The sequence below is a fragment of the Mya arenaria genome, chromosome 3 (assembly GCF_026914265.1).
Source record: "Mya arenaria isolate MELC-2E11 chromosome 3, ASM2691426v1".
NCBI lineage: Eukaryota > Metazoa > Mollusca > Bivalvia > Myida > Myidae > Mya > Mya arenaria.
Genome location: NC_069124.1, coordinates 18,184,648 through 18,206,966, shown reverse-complemented (window position 1 = coordinate 18,206,966; position 22,319 = coordinate 18,184,648). Strand labels below are relative to the sequence as shown.

Here is a 22,319-nt window from a genome sequence, read left to right as displayed (position 1 = left end):
ACTATCGCTTCTCAAGAGTGTAAACATTTATTCTGAAATGTCATAACAGCTATCATGTACAGGCAAAACTATATGTGTGTTATGATGTGTTAATGTTACAGCACCAAGAGAATATGATGTGCGCTTATATGAAGTTAAAAATCATATACACAATGGCCCTCGTGAAACGTTTGAAATATACCATAACGGTCAACGGGCACAGTTTGAGTGCAGCATTTTACAGAAGGTGATGCTAGAATAGTTTGTAGATTAGCTGGATATGAATTTGATGATAATGAGTAAGCATTTAACTTCTTAATCTTATGTACGCATGTACTCCATTCGCATTTATTTTAAACATTGCTGACTTACCGGAACACTTATTGGTGTGTACTTATACTCATGTGCAACGAAATTTTGTTTTAAAGGAGCGGACTGATAGACATAAACAGTGGCAACACAATTGTATGGATTCATGATTTCGATTGTCTTCGAAACTGTGGATATAATGCTGAATGTACAGATGAGGATGGTAACGGTCGCAGACAAACGTGTACATCAGACAGAGCTGTCACCTCCAACTGTGCAGGTTTGTGTCATATGTTTCAGAAGATCACTTGGACATGTTTTACTAAATGCCCACAAACATAGAACATAAGATGCTTGTTAACTCCATATAGTTTTGGTATATTTTGAAAAGGGTTTTGCGCGCGGTCTTTAAACACTAAATATGATTTATCAAACACGTTTTTCTTACTTTAAGGTTTGCAAACTAGGAAATTTTCTTGCCCGCTTTTGGTTAAAATAAAGACATAAAGTACAAAATAATCTGTCTTTATGTTTTATTCACCTTAATTCATATAATTTATAAATTGGTAATTGGCAAGCAATATCCTTTTAAAACATATAAAAATGAAATGGGATTAGCAGGCATCAAAACTTAATATTAAGGTGAATGGAAGTATAAGAGAACTTCATAATTGGTGGGCTAGATTCCTTAAATTATGTATTTTTGATCATTGTTGGTGATATTTAGACACCCAGAACTATAGCAAGTAATTTGACAAGGGACAGTTGTCTTGCAAATAGGTGCCTTTTACATTCAAATTTCTCTGTGCGTTTTTATTTTACGTAAATTTAAAAGTTCAGAGGTGCATTGATAATGGTATAATTAGCATATTAGGAATATAACCGTAAATACACCAAACGACATTGTCTATTTTGATAGAAAACTAAACGATAAAAATATTTGAATGGAAACGTTAACCACGTTTTTATTAACAGCATAAACCTGTTTATTTCATTCCATGTTGCAGTTTCAAGCTCTACTCGAAGTGTAAAGCTTTATGGGATGTATGGTCCATTCTTTTCTGTAAACTACCCAAGCTCGAATTAAACAGATAATTAGTCTTGTACTTACTATATAACTGGAGTCCTCACTTCAAGCATGTGCATTTAGTTTGATGCGTTTAAGCTTGAGCACTGCTGCGATATTGTTCGGATATTTGATGTTCCCTTGGATAATTCTGGATCCATAGAAAGGTATAAGTCATTCCAGTGAAACAACTTTGTAATTAGAAATACAATGCAATGAAATTGAGATTTGAAACACTCCTGAGTAGGCACTCAATACTAGAAAAATAGCGTTAAGTAATTCGTTCATAAATTCCATTTGTATTTACATTGCTTAAACATTTGTCATCATCATTTTTATCCTATGAAATAAATCCTTGAAGAATAGGATATTGGTAATGCTTAACATACCACAGACGGTGTTGTGCGCAACTGATTCCAGTCAAAGGATTGGTATATGGGATTCAAGCTCATTATTAAATACAGATACCTGTTGAGGTTTAACCTATTTCAACTAAGAAAACGCATAGCACATTTTGCGACCTTAAAGATGCACTCTTACTCCAGAATAAGATTTACCACAATTAATACAAGGTGTTTTAAAATACCCAAGAGAATAAATAAATGTCGAAAACAATGGTACTTATGAAAGATGTCGGGAATTGTTAATAAGGTAAGGAAAACACAGTTTTTTAAACTTTGAAACAATAGTAGATCAGAGTAAATATTTTTAACACTCACAAATCATTTATTAGTTCTGCGTTTCAGCTAGTAAATAGACTGTTACAACTTTGTTATCGGTGATCAATATTTTGCATAAATGCATAAATGCATTAGTAAGTAAGTTATTAAAAACTTGTCACTCATAATATTTGTTTGTTAAACATGTGTATATATTGATTTTGAATAAGAGTGTCATTTTATGGGCAGCATGTTGGAAAGCTTGAGTGACATAATGTAAATAATTTACTACAAACATTTAAGTCAATACATGTCTGGCTTAATATTTATACTACATATAGTAAGACTAGCCATGGACTCAGAAAACGGGTACCATATTGGCTGTTGTCTTGCTTACCATGGTAACTGCATGATGTCAGCTGTCCAGCCTTGCTTTAAATTAACTTTAGACATCCCCCGACACAAATATCGCAAGAAACGCTCTAGACTAGAAATGGTGAACAAACTAAATGGTTTGATTCTATGTTACTATCTTTTCAAATGTTTTTGCATTAGTCATGATGATATTGTATAATACCTTTTTTGTTTGAATAAAAACTTAAGTTTGACACGTGCTCTTTTCATATGATATTTTATACTTGTGTATTTCATTAAGTTATGGCGGCGATGATGGATTAAATGAAATAATTTGTTCAACATCAAGCTTGATGACTGTGAAGTTTACGACGGATGGCTCAATTAATAGAGCTGGGTTCAGTGCTAGATACTGGATTATCATGCACAGCAATTATCCTTTAGGTTTTTGTTGTAAACATGTGTTTGGAATTTTACAAGATAATGGGCAAATTGAAAAAAAAGTTTGTTAACTGTGTGATCAACGACGTCGTTGTTAACTTTTCAAGTTGAACAAAAAACACTTATAATGTGCTTATTTTTTTATACCGACAAGAACAGCACAAAACTTGGTAGGAATACTGTAGCTACTTTTGTTAACTTTAACAAAAGTCTGAACATTCAGCCCATTAAGGATGTTTTTATGGCCTTCATTTTTACGAATCACTGTGAAGATTCCTTAACGTTCAAGTATCATGGCGGATTTAACCCCTATACTTCTGGATGTGACCCACCCATACCTCTGTATGTAACCCACATACCTCCGGATGTAATCCCCATACTTCTGGATTTAACTCCCATACCTCTGGATGTAACACCCATACTTTTGGATTTAACTCCCATACCTCTGGATGTAACACCCATACCTCTGGATGTAACTCCCATCTTTTTGATTTATGTTTACAAAACCCTTTTAATGCCGAGAGCCCCGTGTAAAAAAACGCTCTGTAAAGTGCCTACAAAGAAAAGATACAGCCAAGTTATAAATACAAATGGTGTACGTTAATTTGTAAGGCTGTAATGAAATGGTGATACATATTCGTCAAACCATGTTGGATCAAACGCAACGTTCAGATGCAACATAGGATTTGATTTCATTGGCCACAATTTATCGCTTTGTTTTGAAAACATAACTTGGTCTAATACAAACGTTTCTTGTCCACCAAAAGGTACAGTGGGACACAAATATAACAATTTGCACTTTAACTATATAAATGTTGTTCTTTGATTGACGTGTTTTAACTCGTCTGTTTTTCGAGGAAAGAAAGTCGAGTAATCGTGTTTGCCTTTATATCAATGTCATCCAATAGTACACAGGTTGACAGAGAACATGCTTAGCAAGGCGCATACCTCAGGCTTTTATATTTGCTGAGTTATTGCCATTGTTCGATAAAACAAACAATCGTTTGCGTTCGCTCAATGGCGCTCCGGTTGACATAAGGCCATACATTTGAAACAATAGGAACACACCAATTAGACGGATACATACTTTATATCATCGTGCGTAATATTACAGGTATCAAAAGCCACATCAAAAACTGAAAACTAAACAGATATCCACAATTCCAAAAACAGATTTACCTTATTTTCATTAAATGCTTGAGTAACCACCATTTAAAAGCTAACAAAGTTCACTGGCATGGCGAGTTCTCAACCAAACACACGCAAATATTGCGTAAAAATATAATATATGCATTATATTTACCTTTACTCATACGTGTTTGTGGAAAAGAAACGTTTAATTTATGTCTAAAAAATCTTTTAAGGTTTTATTCCAACATATATTGATAAAGACATCTTAATGTATGTGTGGTCTGTCTGCGGTATTCGTCTGTCGTGTCTGTTAGGCCGTAGTTGTGTGCCTTTATGCAGGGTTTTTGTTAGCAATTCGTCTACTGGGTTTGTCCCTGTAGTTTCGCTGTGTTATTCTTTGAAATGCAAATCATAATTTAATTAACGGGTTTGGCAAGAACACCTTCACATGGCACGCTTTTTAGTTGAACGCTATTTGTCCAATTTGATTTTTAGCTATTATTGAATTGTTTTCCGATTTCACATACAGACTGTGTGTGGCCTCATTCTCCAAGTAATGGACATATTTTGTTGGCAGATACTGGTTATGGATCTAGTGACCGCATCAGGTGCAATGCTGGATTTAATTTAATTGAACAAAATATATAACGAAGTTATTCTACAGTGTATCGAAACTGGGAATTGGAATTCAGAAAACAACACGTGTTTTTTTTTGTTTAATTGTTTCAATTATATTTTTGGTTCTTCTTCCTCTCCTACTAATCGACCGTTCTCCGACTTCTACTTTGACCATGTAATACGGATAGTGATAGTCATAGAAGAGTTATTGATCATTTGACCTTTTTCAGGATATATAGGAGAAATAACAAGGCATTGCTTGATGGATTGATAGTGGCTGGACCCAATGTATAACTGCATTCACAGGTTGATAGCAGAAATATCAAAATCGGTAATTTTTAATAATATTTTTTTGCACTGATTTTTTTGTAAACAAAAAACAGTATTTTTTTAAAATATGTTTTAATGAACTTGTAACTCTCGCTGAGACTGAAAGTAATTTTCGTCTTTTTAATGCTACGAAATAGTTTCAGCTGCAAGAACCAAGAGGAGAAGACATTCAATAACCCTTCTACAGTTGTCAAATCTCACCACCGTTGCGCAATCAAATGGCCGCCCGGCTTTCGGTGGTGATCTAAATCAATTGACCAACATTTTAGATACAATTGCGAACTTTGGAAAAAACATGTCAGTCACAACCGAACAGACAGAGGTGCTGGATTAGCACTAATCGAACAAAATATGAAACAATTAGTTTAAGCCTCCCGGTTGTTACAAAGATATAGATTTGATATTCAACTCTTACAGACAGTTAAATGATCCATTACCTATTTTTCACTGTTTTAAAATTCCTGACCGTTCTCACGTCAAAATAAAGCTTCAGCGCGAAAAGAGTGTGGGATACACACATTGCGATCTTACACTTAAACAAACGATTATCGTCTAGATTGTCATCATAACACTTTCGGGTGGCTTTGAAAGACATTCAATTTCTGATTTTGCAGCCAGTACATATTCTATTCATAGTATTATAATCGGTCAGTGTATGATCAACAAAATGAACTTGTTCCGTAATGTTTCACAATCTTGCAGTCGTTCCTGTCGGTTACAAGCAACTTGCTAGATCAGCAAAATCAGACTCCTGGCAAACGATGGCAGTTGATACAGAATGAGTAATTATTGAGCGTTTGCTTCACAAGTTCTTATTGAATTACACTAAGTCTATAGTTTGTAATACAATAACAAGGTATTTATCTTATGATTTTCCGGCATTCACATGCGAGGGCGTTATTGTATGAAACACAACTGTTTTACTACAGCATACAAAAAGTGAAGAAATAGATGCACTTGATCTTTGTTTGAATGTTCCAGCTCGTCGAATATCGAGGAGCAATGAGGGTTTTACATATCGTTAACAAGTATGTCGCCTTAATTTTCGAAGGGTTAGGTGACCTTAAAAACACATCGAAGAAGTTCGCTGCTTTATATCTAGGTAAATCCGGTATCAATATCAAATCATTGACCAAAATCAATTTAAATAAGAAAAGACACTCGTCATGCTTGTATCTTGCTAGACATTTTTGTTAAATACTTTTTGAAAAAAAGTTATGTTGATATATGTCCTAGATTTTTGCGATTCTATGTGCTCTTTTTAGTATATTTTCACAGGTCTTTTCCTGTCCTCTTAAAAACCATATTCCTTGAATAGTTGGCAACTGAGCTTGTCTATTTAGTTTCCATTGTATTTTCAACATGCTTTCCAATAGTGCATTTTTATTTTACAATAAATTTTTATTTCAGTTGTCCATGTAGGAGGGATAAACATTTCCTGAAAATGAAACACGTTTTGGACTTTCAAGCGCACTGCGTTTTCCAGAACAATCTTTGAAAGGTATGTGTCTCTCGATGAAGTGCATTCATTTTGTTAATTTTTTCATTAGTCATTTTGTACATTTTTTCATTAGTCGTTCAGTGATAGTGATAGGATACAGTGATATAACTGTTTTTGCTTTCTGAAAAACGTGAGTAGCTATGAGTAAAGATTTGTCTCCCAAGACAGTGGACCTAATTGAACCTGACATGGTACAAATTATCAATAAATCCTTCAAGATAGTTAAGAGGTCAAGTCTTTGCTTATTGAACATGACATTTTGCGGGTCATACCGCCTCTTTCACTGTTCCCGTTGCTTTCATGATATAGTTTAAAGTGCAATTAGATGTCTTTTTTTTAACGCTTCAATGTTCGAAGTACTCGTCTGTGTTTTACAGAAACTTGTCTGGTATCGTCTCTGCTGCGTCCAACGAACACAGGTTAACAAATTTAAGTGCAAAGAGGTCCCGTTTATTCGATAGAAAACATATGACCTGCACTTTAGATTAAAGATAGGTATATTTCCATTTTTATTATGTAGTATTTCATAGACGGCTATTCTATTGGTTTTTGTACTACAATTTCACAAATTTCCAAAACATAAAAAATTACCTTCAAAACCAACACCCCACATGCACAAACCAATCATTTGATAATAGACTTGCATCACTTAAAGCATTTTGTGGTGTTGTTTTGGTGAATGTTTAATGTATTGTGATATGTTACTATTAACTTTTAGATTTGTATTCGATTCAGAACTTTGCAAAGAAGCCTCAACACGGAGACCGTTTCTGTCATAATGGACCACTAGAAATCAAATCCAGAATTTGAAATACTCTTTACATTTACTCATTTTCAGGTACAGTCGTGAAGTAATAATTGCGAATGATGACTTTGTATGTTAAGTTTTATGTGGATGTATCTTATTTGGTATACATTTTAGCAATTGGTTCGGGTAGTCAAAACATTACTAAAAATAATAAATATATAAATGCATATAGTTAGTGAACTGTGTGTCATACATTTGCAATTTCATTTTCGTCAAATTATTGAGTTCCTAGATTCTTTAAACGATTGTAGACTTTTTGTAATCCGAAAACTGATTAGCAAAGCATTCGATGTATCATTTAGTATACATTCGTAACAAAGCACGTTGTCATACGTTTCAGAAAAGCATGTCCTTTTCCATCTGTTGTGTTTGGAATTATTCAGAGTAAGTAATAACTAATTGACCATTTGTATGCATACTTATTTTATTGTATCTACAACATTGTTATTAACTTTGTGAAGCACCCTTTTATACCACTTCTTTATTATCCTTGAAATGATTGCGCAAATGTTCCTTCGATAAATGTTCTATATCCATCTCCTCATATACGCTTTTAGAAAGATCAAGTGCTTTGGTAATATTTGTACTGTATTATACAAAATAAACAGTATCTTAATGAGGTTCTGAGATGATGAAGTTATATCGACATAAGAGCGAAGCCCGCGATTCAATGCCCCAATTTGTATCACGGATCAGTTCACCGCGTTAAATCCAATCAGAAATGTGGATGCAGAGTTATTATCAATAAATAATTTTATAATATTCACGCATATGAGGTGACTTTTAATTGGGTATCTACCTCAGGTTAGTATGGGAAAGCAATGGATGCAAGGTTGTTGACACAAACAGATCTCATACAGTTTGCATTTGTAGTGATCTTACCAACTTTGCCATTCTTATGAGCCCATTCATCCAGGTAAAGGTGTACAGATCAAGTTGCTCAATAGTATGTACAAAATTTAAACATTTCACCATAAACGGTTATACAATCAATCAAATTGAATTTAATAGGCATGCAATAATTAAGTCATGATGTTCGCTTATTCATGTACTAACTCTATGTAAAAAAAGTTTAATAGCAATACGAATATTCTACAATAAAAGGAAAAGCTTGCAGTATATCTTTTTTTTCAACGAGTTATCCGGAAATATTTTATCGTCTTATTATATTTTATAGTCTTACTTTTCTCAAGTAAAGTATGCAATCCCCATATTAATATTTGCCTTTCAGGACACTGTTAACACTAAAGCACTGGACATCATTTCTATAGTTGGTTGCAGCATTTCGATTTTAGGACTGGTGGTCACGGTGGCGTTACACGTATACTTTCACAGGTTTGTTGTCTTTACATGGCAATAAAGGAAATAAGAGTAAATGATACGACATAGTTGGTTTATTTGTGCTAGTATTTATTGTTATTCACATATAGATCGATTACTGCGATATATATCGTTGAGCAAAGTAACCGTCCCCTTCGGCGTGAACTTTTCCGGGTTTCCAAGTATTACATTGATCAATGTTATATGTTATTTTATTCTATAGCTGATTTAAACGCCAAATCGTAGATTATTATTTTCTATTTCTATTAGAAATATTTTCTATTCTATTATATTTCTATTTCTGTTTTCTATTCCTTATCTTCATACACGTGACCGTACATTTCACTTCCGTATCGGGACGCAAGTGCGTACAAATAGTCTTGTATTCTCCGCATTGTACGATTCACAGGTGCCATGTTAAACCTCTGATAAGCAACGATACGCATGAAATGGTTCCGATTGAAAATCGGCGGATCGTCGGATGTTAGAGTTACATAAATCCTCTTTCATAAATTCTCGATGGTTATTTTACATTTGTTCTGTATAATACAGGATATATTTGGACTCGTACACAGCTAGGAAACCATAGATTAGATTCGGCCCGTCCAGTATAGTTTTCCAGCTTTGTACTCGTCCAAATATATCTCCGTACTGTGAAAAACAATCTTAAATAACCTAAAAAATCCACCCATTGTTCAGCGCCACATACCAGAGAAGTCAATAAATTCGAATTGATTTTTTACTTTTGTATTAGCCTAACGATATTCTCTTTCAGACACATGCAAACAGACAAGACAAGAATAGTAATTCTTATGCACTTATCGACGGCTCTAATTAGTTCGTATGCGTTGTTTCTGGGTGGAGTACACATAACAGAAAACCGGGTAAGTTGTTTTATTATTACATAATTAACGCATTTAGTATGAAGTTAACGACTGCTTTATTTCGATTTAACTTTCATAGCTTTAATTTATCCTGATTTTATTTTGCATAAGTTACATACAGAATATATACCTTTATAATTGTGCCCTGTTTTATATTCGTCTGATGTGTTTAATATATTATATTCTACTACGGAAACCTTTTTACACCATAATCACGAGCGTTTATTCGAACTTAATACATTCCATTTCATTTCAACGTCTAATAATACGAACAACACAGACACAGCCATGAAACAATAATGTATTTTTTTTGCACATTTACTAGGCAGTTTGCACGGCAATAGCTGCCCATCTACACTATATCTACCTCGTAGTCTTCTGCCTCATGCTTGCGGAAGGAGTTGACATAATCCTGTCTGTCCGCTTTGTCTTTACCACAAAGTCCAAGTTTAAGTGGACCATTCTGGCGGCTTGGGGTACAACCATTTTTTTCACTAAAAATGTATCATGAATATGAACTTCGAAATGATCAAGCCTTTAAGTCTTATGTTCTCCGAAAATCGTGACAAAATATTGCATCGTGGCTAGGTTCAATATAAAAAAGAAGAAATTAACGTTCTTGTGTTATATGGAAACAGTTTAAATACTTAAAATAAAAAGCATCAAGAGAAAAATTTGAATAATAAGATTATGGCCGTATCTTTTCCTTTTCATTTCGATGTACAACCAATAATATCTTGCAATTCTAAACTTGCTCATTTTGTTTATCTCACAGTTGTCCCTGGGGTGATAGTAGGGTCTGCTTTGGGAGCCAGTAAAACGCATGGTTACGGAACTGAACATTTGTAAGATTTGTTTCATTAACTTAGATTTTACTGACATTCAAAATAATGCTGTTTGTGTGTTGTTAGATTATTTTGAATTTTTGACCACTGAGCTTGTCCCTGTATTTTTTGTTGTACTATAAATAATATGGAAAGTTTGAGATCAATTATGGATATTGAATTTGCTATAAAAATGTTATAAACATGTTATAAACATGCTGGGTTGCGATTTCTTGGCAGATTCCGGTAATGTTTTCAAGAGTGTCTGCAATTTCATTACTGCAATGGAAACTTTAAGGACATCCCCATTTTTCAAAAACTTACTATACTCGATGAATTCAGGAAAGAATCAAAATGGCAAGCACAAATTTAGACACACATGACAACAACAATAAATGTTTGTCTTTTTATCTTCTTCAATTGCTGGTTGTCAGTAGAGAGTGGAGTTATCCGGGCCTTTGTCGGGCCGGCTCTTGCGATAATAACGGTATTTGTTTCAGTATGATGAGGTGATCTTTATCCCGTATACAAACGAAAGAATTAATTGTTTAAATTATTTTCTGGTTGTTTCATCAACATATGTACTCTTAAAATGGTTAGCATTCCAGTAAATGCTGCCGTTTTAATGATATGGTACATTACCTAGATAAATGCCGTGATCCTGGTCGTAGTTATGAAGACGATGTTTGGGTCCCATGCAATATCACAAAAAAGTACATCAGGCAAATCTAAGTAAGTTGTATTTTAAGGTTATCATTGCTACTATATCTATCTATAAGGCAAATAGCGGGCGGTCTAAATATTGTATTAGGTTGTTTATTTCAATTCCTCTTAAGAGACAATAAGTGTAAAACATAAGGTATGACAAAAGTGTTTTGATGCATACTTTGATAAGATTTACCTTTTACGTTTTTTCTTTACTTAGGATTTTTGGGATAAGAGTGACGTTTGTACTCTAAAATTGGTTTAAACCCCCAGTAAATTTACATTTTACTGACCGTTCCAAGGCAGTTCCTTACAATCCTTGATAAACATACATAGTTTTTTATATATAGTATTTATGCATTGTGCTGGTTGTGGTGTTTTGTGCTGTTCTTCCATGTTTCTTGTTTGCGATTTTTTGTTTTTGTGTTCTATATTTTTGGCGTTTGCCCAGTGCCGTTAAACCGGGTTTATCTTTAAACTTTTTGCCACTGAGCTTTTTTCTGTAGTTTTTCACATAAGTATTGATCCTTACGAGATACCCATATGCGTTCATATGAAGACATTTTTGTAAGAGATTTTCAATTGTTATATATTTATAACCAAATTTATAACCCGGTTGAAGTTTTTTTGTGATTTCTTTCCAGGATGGCAATTAGGTGCCTTCTGATATTGTTACCGTTAACTGGAATAACATGGCTGTTAGGACTTTACGTTAATAAAAAGCATGGCGTGGGTGCAGTATGTATTTGCTGTCTGCAATTCCTTGCAGGTAAATCATTTATCAAGTTATAAATTTCCTTAAAATCATATATAGAACATTTGTGTCAATGTTGTAATTGCTTAGATAAAAAAGTATGTCTTTGCTCGTAAATGCTTGTCATTGTATTTACTTAATTCTTCCATAAATGCGAATGATCTAAGCTATGAATTTTACAGAGAAGTAATAATAGGTGAATTAAAATATTTCTGTCCTCAGTTGAACTGAATGCTACACTTATGATTATATTTTCAGGGGCTTGTTATTTTCATCTTTCACTGTGCCTTAAATTAACAGGTATGAACATTTTTATTTTTAAAATAATGAAAATGGTCAATTAAATAATCGGTGACAAAAACAAAAATAATGTAAACAATGTTAACATATAAAATAGATGCTGCTGACCTAAGGTGGTGAAGTTAACATTTGCATGTGTGAGGTTGAGCGTTCGTTTACCGGTTTAAAATCTTCAAGTTATTTCAAGTCTTCACTGATGGTGCCAAGACAGTTATACCACAATTTACTGATAACGATTGTTTGATGTTTGTTATACGTTTGTATTGCCCTACGACGAAGTTTGTCTAAGATTATGGTCTTCTTGGCTTTTTTCCATGTCCTTTGAACTGAATCTTGGTATAAGTCTAAGATATTTGGCTTGTGACTGTTGTTTTCATTGCTTTTTACTTAAGATATTATTTGCGACCTTTTATGTTTCCTTTTATTATAGATTCATGATGCCATAGTACAAAGAAGGAAACGCAATGACAACCAAAGTTAAAAGCACCGGTTCAGTTTCTCGAGAAAGTAAAGCATTTCTCAAACGCTATATTAACATTTCCCCGAAGACAAAAGTACACTCTTTGTTAATTGAACGTTTAAAAAATGCATCATTCTTTTCAGCGAAAGTCAAGAAAAAACTCGTCATCATTGACAAACACTCAAAGCTCGACATTTGAATCAGAAGAAAAGCAAAATGTGTATAGCGGAGTAATTATTACCAGTTCTAAAAGTAATTCACTTTTTCCATTGGTAAAATCATTAAGAACATTGCTCGCCTGCTGAGAGTAAAATTGCATTTCACCTAATTTATTTAAAACTATAAACTTCTGGTAAACTTTAAGATATGTTTAAATACAACAATAGAGCAAAGTTAAACGAATATACGTTGTGACCGTTTTATCTTTTCTGTCTTTTACCTTTGCTGTGACTGTGTTCATATTACTTTTAATGCTATGTTTTCCTTTTTCAGTAAATGAGAATGATGACAAGACGTCATCTACTTTACAAACAGACACACCGTCTAGTGAAAAGTAACGGATATGGTAACATATGCGTGGCTGAAATTTATAACCAAATTAATGCATGGAGAAGATGTCAAAAAACAACGAATACAATTGTATTGGTTCTACAAAGATCAGATAATTTTTGCAGTGTTCGTAATTTCGCTCTTTGTGAAATGTGTTTTTCTAACATTTCTTTGTGTTGTTGACTGTTAGGTGTTATACAGTGACTGTAACTTATCGACAGAAGCTTCATCTCTAGCATGGTTAATTATTTGCCTGTGTTTCTCTTTATTTAACTTCTGTCTACACAAGCTAGGGCAAACTGGTCGTCGTTGACAGTGTTCTCTCACATTTACCAATACCCCTAAACTACTGTAGATTGCCGATAACTCAGAGTCACTGGGGCCGACCTGAGATAGAGTTATCTGATGGTTCGAGTGACCCCGAGTTGTGAAGTGTGCTTCAGATAAGTCAATCTTATAGAAACTCGACTTAAGATAGCCATATAGTGTCACCTTATGTTTAACATTTAAACTTTCGCCTTAAAAGTTAAATATGGAAACTATTTGGTGAAGGGAGCGCACGTCCTAAGGTGCACCACCTCTTATGTGAAGTCCTGGACCCGCCTGTCTAAGGGTCTGCATTGGCTTTAGGTCGATCACCCTTCCAGAAACTCTGCTAAAGAGTTTTGTGTTACAAATGTTGAACGATTTGTTTACATACTTGTATATGAATATAAATGAGTTTTAAACGATTCAATTGAGTGGTGAATTTACTTCAACGACACTGCCGAAACGGTTATCCATGTTAACACATTAAGTAGACATCTTTAAGTAATTCACTCATTTGTAGCGGGGTGTATTTAATACAACAAAACACTTCGATTGAGCAATGGAATGCTTAACAGTATCGATATTCCGACCATATATCTTTGTTAAGGGAGAACAATCATGTGAATTAATTAACAGTCCAATTTGCTGATGTCATAACAAAACAGAAATAAAAGAGATAACTTGTAAATGAATTATTAAGCAGTTGCTGGTTATATAAATGTTATTACCCGTATGTTCTAAAGCAGTATTTTCGTTTCTGTTTCATTGATATTTTTCAAAACGTATATCGGGTCAGAGGACGGAATGAACACTATCTTTAGTTTGATACAACATTTTTTGAATTATTTCAAGAATATCTAAGTTTAGATGTGTTCTTACGATCTTTCATCGAGAATTATTTTGGATTTACACAACACGGAGTTGGAAAAGGAGTCCAAACACTGTTGGAGCTGATTCAATAAAATCTTAACAAAGCGACCAGCCACCTTATTTCTTTCCATCACCATAGCAGTGATCTCTATTGATATGTATTAGAGACCGTATCTATTTGTACTCAATTGTCAGTTTTCAATGTCAGTACTATATCTTGAAACATTTAACATTGTTGTCATGAATGTGGCGGTGTGTGTAAATAAAGCGGTATTTTATTTATATTTCTCTCTTGCTGTTTAAGTTTCATCTTGATAAGAAGTCGAATTTAGGCTGTGTTTCGAAGTTATCCAGTGATCGCCGACTGTTTGATACTGTTTGATACTCATAAGACCTCGTTTTGGTACATCTTGCCTCCACCCCGATTAATGCATTTTGAGATAATAAACAGGCAAATATAGCCACCAAAGCTTAAGTTGTCGTTTGACTTGAAGAATCATGGGTTTTCCTAAATTACAAAATTCGTTTGCTTTGCAAGGCCATGTATTTAAGTGATTCATCTCATAATAATAATTGATAATTGTTCATTGTTATAGCCTAGTCGTAACCTATACAGAACGAAATATTTTTAGACATACAGAGCTATGGCTATTAGCCATTAGGAAATATAATTTTCATATAGAGCATGCGACTGTATATGCGCCTGGGTCATAACACATTACAGGACTGATAGCTAGTTTTTTTAAACTGGGGTAAAATATTATGGCTGCCTCTAGTAAGCATAGAGTTATGGTCATTGACTTTATTAAAAAAAAAACATGTGAAGCATGACAGTTTATGTCATACCTATACATATATGATTATGAGCAAAAATCATGAACTCTTAAAGAAATGTTAACCAGGATGTAAAGTTGTGAATGGGGTGTTTTGTTTGGCTATACACAGGAGGACTTTGGTATTTGTCATAATTAAATGTGCCACACAGAGCATTGCATTTGAGTCTGAGTCATTTATCACCACTAAGATGTTGGTTTAAAAGTTATGCCAATCTGCATGAGAAATTGTACAACTCAGGTTGAATTAGTTGTCCTTTAAGTTAAAATCACCTAATTAAATATTATGTAATTACGTGTATTAAGGATGTTCGTTGTTATTATTCATGTTGATATAAGACAAAGTTTTATATAAATGGTTTTCTATGATATTCGTGAAATAAAGTACCTCCTTTCACTGAAAGCAACGAGTTTCCCGTTTCTTTAATGCTTAGTTGTGGAGATCGATGTTGGGCTGTCAATTATATTTTCTAATTGCCGTCTTTATGGCATACCCTTTTTGTGCCGAATTATGTAGACTGTTATTCCTACGCCAGTTTCGCTGCTATGATTCGGCGTTTTAGTTTGTTATTTACATTTTCCCTTTCAAACGTTGTAAAAACATTTATCTGTAAACATTGATTAATGCGATTGCGTTCCAAATAATAAAAGTTAATGTACGAAACTAACTTAATTACTGTAAAGCGCATAAAAAATATTAAAAAAATACACTGCTCATCATTTACCGAATGAAATATTTAAAAGGTTAAATGAAAGGCTGCACAGAGGTGACATGTGTATGTTTTTATTTATCTCGTGCGCACAAGAATTTAAGTCGTGCGCATGAGATACTATGTCGTGCGTAGGAGATAATTCAGTTGTGCACTCGAGCTACTTTGCCGAGTGCACGAGTTACTAAGTGGTGCGCACAAGATAATTTGTCGTGCACACGTGCTACTAGGTCATGCGCTCAACATAATTAAACAATCGTATCAAGCATGTTCCCCTTAATCACAGATTTAATAACGAGAAAGGTACGTCCATTGCCATTTTATCAAAATATCTCAAAAAGGCAGAGTTGTCCACTAATTGACAGTCAAGAAGCCCTATATCCATTTTGGTGTGTGTATTAAAACGGTTGCAAAACTAACCAGTGATTTTGAAAACTTCCCTTACCATTACCTGTCTTTAATAATTTCAACTAACGGCGATTCTGTGATGGATGGTGGTCAGTAGATGAGAAGTGGTCCGGCCGTAAGGGTTCAGTGGACGTGGTTGCGTCCACTGAACCCTTACGGCCGGACCACTTCTCATTTACTGACCGCCATCCATCACAGAATCGCCGTTAGCACGCAAAAACTTCAGACTGTGATATATTCGTTTACGTATGTGTTTATTGCATTATATTCAAATATTTCCATTGCTGAATATCTAAGCTAACACACTTGATTATTGTGCGACTTTCCCGGTGATCAAATGACGCCGTGATACGTATGGGGTAGTAACGATGAAGTGGTGTTTGTCATTTATGTGGACAGAAATGATGGTGAAAATTTGTCGAATGAAGACCACGATGTCCGAAAGTGTATGTATACTTTGGTGCCGAAATACCGATTGTAGAAATTGGTTAATGTCCGATAAATCTTAGCCTATAAGGCGATAAAAGACACCGTCCCCGCTTGGTTGCTATAGTGATAAATAAAAAGGAACAATTTCTTCAATACTATTCTTCAAAAATAACTTTTCATTAAATAGCTTTGGCATAAATGGAAGAGTGTTTCTGTGTGATATGTGTAAATAATGCTTATCGCGTAAAAGAAACCGAATTTCTTTTAACGTTAAACCTGCATTAAAATATAATCGAATACAGTTATACCTGCTATCAGCCTTTTTCAAACAACATCTTTGTTTGTAACGTGAATTCTGATTGACTAACTAATGTCGTGTGCACGACATAGTATCTCTTGCACACAAATAACTTACTCTTGCGCACGACATAGTAACTCGTGCGCACGACTCAATTATCTCGTTCGCACGAATTATTTATCTCGTGCGCACGAAATAGTATCTCGTGCGCCCGACTTAATATGTCGTGCGCACGAGAAAAATAATTCATACACTTGTCACCTCTGTGTCACCGTACAAATGTGTTATGATTTTGTGTACAAACATATGATCGAACAATTCGTTTTTAGAAAACGTTTGAAAACTGGATCACAATTTCCCTGATTAGGAGTACGCTTTGTGTATCTAATCAAATATATAAAATACGTTATAAACATATAAAATTATTATTTTTGACATGATTTGAAAATTGTAGTTTTGTTGTGTTCACCTTAGAAATTATGCTGAAGTTTAGTCGGAAATGATGCATTTAATGTAATTTATGCATCAACCCTCTATCATAATTATAAACATAAAATGTTCACTTGGATTATTTATTATATGGGACCTATGTTTTCGCTAGTATGCACTGGGATATTGATAAGAATGTTGAACTAGATCCTTAAAAGCATTGAAATGCGAGATAACTAACGTTAGAGGTTTATTGATAACGAAACTGGCAACTCGTTACGAAAGATTAATACAAGGCCGAACTAGAAAATAATTTTGTTTGAAAACAATTATATGGAGAATTAAGTTCAATAATTCAAACTAAGTGAAATAGCCTTTTGAAGTCATGCAATGAAGAAAACTTACTAAAATGTTGTGTGTTTTTTCTACAGTGAAATCCCTTCATATGTCATGTTATTGCACAGTGAAGAGCACTAGAAACAAATGAGCAGTAAGAGAAATTACATGTGCCGCAATGGGCTTTTATTATCTCAATTCGTAAAGGATGTGTTCAAACGCATTTTTATGCGAGATACCACATTTCTTAATATCAACCGAAATATAAACGAATAGCTGAATGTAACTTTAAACACAGCAATGTATATGTGTGTAGTGATTGTTATTTTAACAGGGCTCGTAGGTGAGTGCTATTTCATTGGTATTTCTGAATAGACAATTACAGTTTGCGTAAAATAGTGACACACTATGATGATGAACATATTCAATTATTGCATTTTAGAAAGGTCGATTTGGTTATTTATCTTAGATTGACATTATTTCATTTTGGCGTCTTTATTACTTAATCTATCTACCATTTTAGATCTTATAAAAGTGAGTGATCTCATTTTAATCACTTTCAATACTGTTTAAAGGATGTTCCCATCTGCAAATGACTATGACTATGATCTCGAATAAATTAAGTAAAACATTGTTGAAATACATTTAAAAACATTCCCATGTTTCCTCCAATTTTCATCATCAATGACGAACAAATGAATCTAATAATGTAACAGTATTCAACTAAAACTAACGACGTAACGGTGAGTTCGTATTCAGGTATGATTGCTCTGTTCATGTATGACATCGTGTGAAAAAAACAAATAGCTTATATTGCAAATTTTACTTACTGAAGTAATTAATATACTAATAAAATATTGATATTCGACATGGATACTTTCAATTAAAAAGTGTTCCACAACGTTTATAGATGAACGTTATTCTCTACTTGACAGTAACATCCACCAATCACATCGAAAGGCTGAATGGAATGTCTGGGTACTTTTCGTCCTTAAACTATCCAAGGAACTATCCTTATAATTATAATTGCACTTACTACATTAACGGACCACAACATTCAACGGTATGCGTACAGTTTGATCATTTTCAACTGGAAAACAATGATTATGTGCGAGTATATGATGGACCTTCTGTTGCTTCTAGATTAATAGGAAGGTAAGGTCGTGCATGCTACCAATAAATATTCCAGTGAATAAACTGTTAAGCTTGATATTTAGTACATCTATGTATTTATTTCCAAGAAATAAACAGCTATAAATAACTCGTTTTACATATGAATATTGTTCTTATTGCGTGAAGTATACGAAAGTCTTTAGTAGATGTAAAAGATACGGTACCAACGACCCGACTAAATGCGATTATTTTAACACGCAAAAATTAAAAACCGATAAACAAGAAATCAGTCACATCCTTGTCCCAACATGTATGTATTAAAAAGAAAGAGACGTAAAGGCAAAACAATAAATTGATAGCGATTTGGGTTACAACTTTAGCTAGGTCACTTAATAAAAGCTATACACTCACGTTATATGGGCATTCCAAATTCTGCGCCATGGTTCAACTATAGTTCCTTTTCACTCGAGTTTTCGTTGATAAAATTTCGAAAATATTTGTCATTATACAGTAATAGTGGCTTCAGGCATACTTGGGATATTTGTTCAACATCAAGCCATATGACCTTGCAGTTTACTACCGACCATCGCTATGTTTTGTCTGGGTTCCATGCTAGATATTGGACTTTCATGCACAGTAGTAAGTACCATTTAGCTGATTTTCTGTTGTTTTGTTATTCAAACCTTACGAATAACCAAATCTATAGTGTTTTTCAGAATAAAAAATATATATATTGGTAATAACAATTTCGACGCCAAAGTCGTAAAGATGTGCGATGGCCGGTTGCTACGCCCTTGCCAAAGGATCATGCTCTACGTAATGTTAAAAACAAATATGCCTAATTCGCCTTTTCGGTGCGGTACTCGCAAAATGGGTCGGAACGGGAGACTGCCAGTTGTCGCATCATTTAAGGGTTTAGACAAAATTTACACAAATTGGATATTCCCTAAAGTTTAAATTCCATGATGTTTGATGGCTATTGAGTGTTCATGTTGTTTTTGTGGTAGCTATATCATAATAAATCTGTTGCAAAATGAATGTTTTAGATCATTGTAGTAGATTGGAGTTAACGAATGGCTACACAATTTCATCCAACCTCGTCGGATCTCATGCTACATTTAATTGCATGAAAGGATTTGATTTCAGTGGCCACAATTTTTCGACTTGTTTGAACAACTTAGCATGGTCCAATACAAAGGTTTCTTGTCTACCAAAAGGTACAGTATGCTACATATATCAATAAAGACTTTTGTACATTAAAGCCAAGCGCACAAGTAACACAACATACATTATACAGCACTGCGTTCAGTTAAGGCTCACAATCTGTTTTTTATGTGTCCCTGATATCTTACCGCGTACACAGCAAGCGGGAATCCAAAACACACACGTTAGCTGTCGCGTGCGCCTGATAGTAAGTCGTAACTAATCGCAGGGCAGGTTTACTTCATATTCAAAATATAGTCTTATAATAGCTGTTATATCTAACGCCTTTGAACGACCAGCAATATCGTCACTGACAAAGCGAGTACTAACGGGAATACATGAGAAGTTAAACTTGGTACGATAGAAAAGTCATCAAATATGTTTTCCCGTTTCTGTTTATGAAGTATTTTTTTTATTTAACAGGCTCCGGTTAGTTTTGCAGATAAAACTTAGTATTTGAAAAAAGAGGTTTGATTAAAATTCATCAATTTGCATACCTTTTGCATTATTACCATATCATAGTATTCTGGTTTTGCAAACAGACTGTGGAATGCCCCATCTACCAAGTAATGGAAACGTTTTGTTAAATAACAGAAGGTCAACGTATGGATCTAGTGCCGGCGTGAGTTGCAATGATGGGTATCATGTATATGGCCATAATGACAGCGAAATAACTCTACAGTGTACAGAAACTGGGAAATGGAGTTCAGAAAACTACACGTGTGTGCCAGTGGGTATGTTATGTGCTCAGCTTATTTCATCCAAATTCACCCCGTCAAATTATGTTTCAAGCTTTGAAATACAAGCATTGCAATTATTCTTTGATTTAATTGCATAAGATTTATATTACACTTTTTATTCAATTCTTTTTCCGTGTGTCTCGGAGATTCGTGCATATTTGTTTATTTTGACTGTCTATTAATTCCTCTAGAATAACAATTTGTAATTAATACGATAGACTGTGAATACTGGGTGGAGTCAAATACAACCTCATCTTCTGTCATCTATTCCAATTCTACCATCTATGTGTCCAAAGCTTTTGAGGTGTGACTTAGAAATTTATCTTGAACATACAAGGGATGTCTTCACAGCGGTACTCGCAAAATGAGACGGAACGAGACACAGCTAGTTTAACATCATTAAGACATGAATTATACATGATTTTAGGGTTTATAATCTAAGTATTTCGGAACAAATTAGTCTTCTAATAGTTTCAATGACATGATGTTTGATGGCTATTCAGTGAACATGTATGTTGTTTAGCGGAAGATATATTATGATACATCTTTTGAATATGAATATTTCAGGGTGTTCTGATTTGGTGATAAAGAATGGCTATACAATATCGACAAACCTCGTCGGATCTAACGCGACATTTCATTGCATTGAAGGATTTGATTTCGTTGGCCACAATTTTTCGAGTTGTTTGGAAAACTCAGCATGGTCTAATACAAACGTTTCTTGTCAACCAAAAGGTACATTATGCTAAGTATATCATTATACACTTAGCGCATTGTAGGACAAGGAGACAAGAAGCACAGCATAAAATATGCAGCACTGCGTTCAGTTAATGCTCACAGTCGATCACCTTAACATACTGATGCATTATGTGTCCCTGATATCGTAACGCATACACAGCTAGCGGGAGACAAACATACACATGTTAGATGTCGTGTGCGACTGTAAGCCTCTGCTGAACCCAGGGTAGGTTTATTTCGGATAAAAAAAATAGTCTTATGATAAATGTCTTAGTTAACGCTTTTGAACGACCAGCAATAGTGTCACTGACAAAGCGAGTAATCACGGGAATACATTAAACGGTAAAACTTGTAAGATAGAATAATGATCAAATACGTTTTCCCGTTTCTATTGATGAAGTTAAATTTATATATCAAAAAGGCTCCGGTTAGTTTTGCAGATAAAACTCAGCATTTGTAGAAAAGAGGTCTATTTAAAATCCTTCAATTTGCATACATTTTGCATAATGACAATATCATATTACATCCTGGTTTTACAAACAGACTGTGGAATGCCCCATCTACCAAATAATGGACAAGTTTTGTTGGAAGACAGCATTTCAACGTATGGATCTAGTGCCCGCGTGAAGTGCAGTGATGGGTATCATGTATATGGCCATAATGACAGCGAAATAACTCTACAGTGTATAGAAACTGGGAAATGGAGTTCAGAAAACTACACGTGTGTGCCAGTGGGTATGTTATGTGCTCAGCTTATTTCCTCCATGCTGAGCCCGTCAAATAATATTTCAAGCTATGAACTTTAAGTATAACAATGTTTCTTTGATTTGAAATATGTAAGCTTCATATAACACTTTTTATTCAATTCGTTTCCGGTGTGTCTCAGATATTCATGCATATATGTTGTTTTG

The 22,319-nt window shown here is 34.2% G+C and overlaps 1 long non-coding RNA gene and 1 pseudogene across 1 annotated transcript; both read left to right on the top strand.

The window, feature by feature from the left end:
• The first annotated feature begins 508 nt into the window (after positions 1–508).
• On the top strand, positions 509–13,000 carry LOC128225751 (adhesion G-protein coupled receptor D1-like; annotated as a pseudogene).
• Positions 13,001–19,800: 6,800 nt separating this feature from the next.
• LOC128227199 (uncharacterized) lies at positions 19,801–21,398 on the top strand. The gene is made up of 3 exons (XR_008259776.1): positions 19,801–19,944; positions 20,473–20,664; positions 21,238–21,398. It is a non-coding gene; the product is annotated as an uncharacterized LOC128227199 (long non-coding RNA).
• Positions 21,399–22,319: the final 921 nt, after the last annotated feature.